The sequence below is a fragment of the Octodon degus genome, unplaced genomic scaffold, assembly GCF_000260255.1.
Source record: "Octodon degus isolate 3935 unplaced genomic scaffold, OctDeg1.0 scaffold00246, whole genome shotgun sequence".
NCBI lineage: Eukaryota > Metazoa > Chordata > Mammalia > Rodentia > Octodontidae > Octodon > Octodon degus.
In genome coordinates, this window is record NW_004524822.1 from 2,694,191 (window position 1) to 2,699,160 (window position 4,970).

A 4,970-nucleotide genomic window follows, 5' to 3' on the forward strand; every position below is an offset into this window, starting at 1 on the left:
GCGCAGGGTAGCAGGAAGATCTCCACACACTCACCGGACCTGAGCTATGTTGAATTTAAAACTATCAAAAAACACGGAACGTTTATTTCAGCATTACTGATAAATTTCAAGATGATATATTCATTCTGCAGTGTATTCTGTTGGTCACTTGCCTGCCCATGCTTTTTTAAGGATCTGCTTTCTTTAGATTATTGTTGTCCTTCCCTTTTGTTGGCCAACCCTCCCTTGATAACAGTGAGGTCTTTGTTACTATCAGCAGTCATAATTATTTGTAATACGGTCTAAATAAAATACATATCATTTGTTGGCCATCGCTTCCTTTGTTTCTCATCTTCTGTCTCTAGTTTTCCAATCCTAATGCTCCATGAGGATGCATGTCCTTTGGCGAAAGTACTGCAGGCTTTACAAAGACTTTGTTTAAATTCTTCAGTTCTATCTTTTGGAAATAAGTAAGGTGGATCTTTTCTTTAATGAAACAAGGCACTTGAGTCTCATGGTCTAGAAAATTATTATAATAAATACACAAATCATAAATTTTGAACATGAGTGGTACCCACTTGAAAGAGTTGCGTGAAGGGCATAACCCAGAGTAACTATACATAGCAACTCAGGTATCTCCAGGAGTCTCTCCTTATCTGTATTTCCCCCTTCTGAAGTTTCAGCTACCTATAGTCTACCATGGTCTAGAAATACCAAATGGAAAATTCCAGAAATACATAACTCATAAATTTGAAATTGTATATCATTCTGAATAACATGATGAAATCTTGTGTTGCTCTTTTCTATCTTTACAGGTTGCATGCATGGATAAGAGGAAACTCCTATATTTACCCTGATATTTTGTATTAGTCTTCATTGTCATGTTCCTTCCCCTAAGCTGAGTTATATTCCACATTTATCCAGCATACTCACCTCCTTCATTTACTGTCCTCTAACTTTGTCATATTCGCTTGGCCAAACCACATTCTCAGTTAAGTTCATTTTGGGCTCCTTTACACCAGAGCTCTCACTGCTGGACGAAGCTGGAGAAAGACTCCATCCAGCAGACTAGTCTTTGCATTCCTGCTCACCAAGGCAAATGCCCCTGAATATTTATCTCATCAGTATGTTCTTCCACTTCTACAAACCTTTCATGGTTCTTCCTATCTCCTTGAACTCCCAACACTGCTTTCTTAGTGTAATTTCCAGCTGATAATCCTCCTTGGACATTCTAAGCAACCAAGAAAACTTCAAGGGTCTCCCACCAGTGTCTCCTGTGCACTGCCTCCTTCTGTGCTCCTTCACAGCATCCAAACTCATCCTCTGTTGCTTTGAATAAATGCTTAAACTTCTGGTGAAGGGGAGCTCCTGTCCTTATACTCTGGATCCATCTTTTCCAGCCAGTATATATTCCTCTCTTCCCAGAGCCATTGCTTTCTTTTCTATTTACAACTTCATCCCATCAGCAGGTAAGCATGCTGCTGTGTGGCTGTCACTCCCATACTACTGATAATTTTGGAACTTCTCTTGATCATCACCTGTACTCCAGATACAACCCCATTACTTACAGGGGCAAAAAGAAAACACACACTCACTTCTTAAAAGAAGTGTCTCACCCGCTGTTAGCAATGTCTCTTGCTCTCAAGCTCACGGCAGCCAATCCTTCATTCCCTGCACCCCACCCTATCCAGACCACCAAGGACTTCTTTGCTAATTTCAATATCGGATCTCTAGCTCTTTCTTTACCTTCTAGAATCACTTGCCTACTGTTCTTTACCTTTCCTCCTTAAAGTACTTCCCTATTTTGGCTTCAGGAACTACTCTTTTCCAGCACTTTCTCAGTCCTTCTGGTTGCTTCTTTGTCTCCCATGCTATTTCCTTCTTTCCATTCCAACCTGAAGACACTGAAGCACGAAGGGCTCTATTCATAGAGCTATTGTTTCCCAGCTGTACTAATTTTATGGCAACCTTATTTAACTTTATGAGTTAAGTGCCATGAAAATGCTCTTAATCCCCACATTTAAATTTCTATCCCAGACCTCCCATGTGAACTCTAGACTTATTCAATTGTCTGCTTGGGATTTCCACTGGAACCTTAAAAGAAATAAATAGGCCCCAAATGAAACAGGCCCCAAACGAGGCCGGTGATCTTTTCTTCTAAACCTGCCACCCTTTCTGTCTTCCTCTTGTCAGTTGATGGCAGTTCTGTCTTTCTCAGTTGCTCATACAGAAGCCTGAGTGGCCTATTTCACCTTTATTTTCTCACTTTTCACCTTCAGGAAGTCAGCAAACCACATTGAATCTGCCTTTAAAGACTATCTACAAAATATCCTTGTTCTTAAAAAAAAACCTGAAATACTTAGAGGCAGAAATCCACGGTGTTTTCAACATACTCTTATTCAGATCACAAAAAGTCCAGTTAATGCTTAATTTTAAAAAAGTGACCAATTGTGCATGCTTATATCTGGTAATCTGGACAACTATATTGATGATAACAATATGCTGTGTACCAACCATTGCTGATTTCCTATCACCTTGGTGGTTGGTTTGTTTGTTTATTTTTTGCCTTTTTGAGACAAGGTTTTGCTATGCAGTTTGGCCATGGGCTCACTTTGTAGCCCAGGCTGGTCTGGAAATCCCAACTATTCTCTTGCCTTACCCTCTTGAGTGCTGGGATTACAGGCCTGAGCCACCATGTCTGGCTATCATCTTATTTTGAAATTGTGTGTCTTTTTAATGTTTTTTTTTAAATTTTACTCTCCTTAAAATAAAAAATAAAAATCAAGAAAGCACAAAAAAGAGAGAAAAAGACAGAGACAGACAGAGACAGACAGAGACAGAGATACAGGGAGAGAGAGAGAGAGAGAGAGAGAGAGAGAGAGAGAGAGAGAGAGAGAGAGAGAGAGAGAGAGAGAAGTAAATGGAGGAAAAGTAAACAATTAATAAATCAGACTAAGTAGTATATGGAAGTTCTCTGTAATGTCTAAAATGTTCGAGGTTACCAGAAATATATCTAGAGTTCCTCACTAAGCAGTTTACCTGTTACTGCCCTCCACCATCCTCACTGGGCTTCAAGCTATTTTTAATAATTGTCAGATATATTTTATTTCAGCACAAGCCTAGAGATATCTTTGTTCAAAACCCCTAAGAGCATTCCATGTTAGAGTGGAAAGTGAAGTCCCTTTGTGATCTACGAGACCCTACCTGATTAGCTCCTACTTCCTGTTAACTCTAGCCTCATCTCCAAGTCTCCCCTTCACTCACTGCTCTACAGCTACAAGCATTCCTTGACATTTCTGAAGGTTTCTAGGAATGTTCCTGCCTCAGGACATTTTTACATGATGTTCCTCTGCCTCGAAAATCACTCTCCTATCTCATGCCCTAACTTTTTCAGATCTTTTATCAAATAATCATCTTCTCAGTGAAGTCTTTCTGACATGTCTTACATAATAATTTAAGATATCCTCCACTCTGGCTTGAATATTCTTTTTAATATTATTTTTTGTTTCTCTAGTATTTGACACTAATGTTGAATTTGCTTTATTTATTTATCTAGTTTAGTTTCTGCCTATCCCTAAAATATGAACTCTATAAGTGCAAATCTTTTTGTTTTTAAAGTCTAAAATTCCCTGCATTCAAAATAGACATTTAAAAGACATACTCATTAAATGCTGTGGAATGAGTAAATGTATATTGATCCAATTTTACTGTGGCTTATAGAATTTTACCTATCACCTAATATCTAGTTATATTATTACTGAATCCACTGAAAGTTGGCTATACAAATCTGTGGGACATCCTAACCCTAAATGGGCCATCAACTCAGATAATCACATACTTTGTGCCACAAAGAGATAAAAAAGATATTTGTCTTTCTTTTCTAGCTCCTTCACTCTATCTTTTCATTGACAATGTTTCAACATTTGAACAGACTTCTTTTATCACTACACTTCAGCTACAGGCATGCAGTTCTAGGCCTGAAATGGATCCTGATAAGTAGACATTTCTGGAATCTCTTGATAATCACATCTGAGAGTCCATGCTGCTTTTAATTCTTTCCTTGAGTATGTATAACTCTGTACGTATGTATAAATCTTTTCTTCCTCCTTCATCATATATTAATATCATCTGTCATTCACAGTTTTTGTTTCCCTCTTTTCTCAACAGATTGTAACATTTTCAGGATACTTTTAAGAGTTATTTCAGGGAACCACAATTCTATCCAACTTGTGTATGACAACTTCACTAAATACTGTTTGGAACTGAGCATTTGTTTACAAGATAACAGTGCCAGCAATGACATCAGGTTGTGGATGAGTTAGAAATGGGAAGAGATCATCTGCACTGAAAACTTCTTAATTGGATTTCTTTAAAGAGTGTTCCATAGTGGCTGAATGAACACACTAGCACAGTTTTATGGGCCACTGGAAATACTCCAAGGAGCCTCTGGAAAAGAAAGCAGGTCCCTGCTTATGAATTTCTTCTCTCTGTCTTATTTTACTCCACATGCCTATTATGAGGTGGAAAACTTGTGTGAGTCATCATAGTCAGATTTCTGTGTGAACTTGTGTAAGTTCAGACTCATTATAATACAAGTAAAACAAATCCAGTTGACACTCACAAAAGTAATGCAAAAGATGTACCAGCTCATAACAATTCAGAAGGATTGGTCTCAGCCAACACTTGCGCCAGGGATCTGGTTCTTTTCTATTGCTATGTCTTCTGCTGCTATGTGTTAGGCTCTTTCCAAGATGGGTATTCTCATGTCCCTTGTATATCTACTGGCAATAATTTGGCCACCACATACATCTTGGTTTATCCACTGAGATAAAAGGTATTTATGCCTAAAATTATAAGTAAATATCTTAAAATTGAACACATTTGGACTAGGTTAAATTATGTGCCCAACACCTTCCTTAAACTGATTATCATATCCGGGAGGAATAAAATGACTTAATTGACTTTTACCTAAACAAGAACTCAACTCTGGT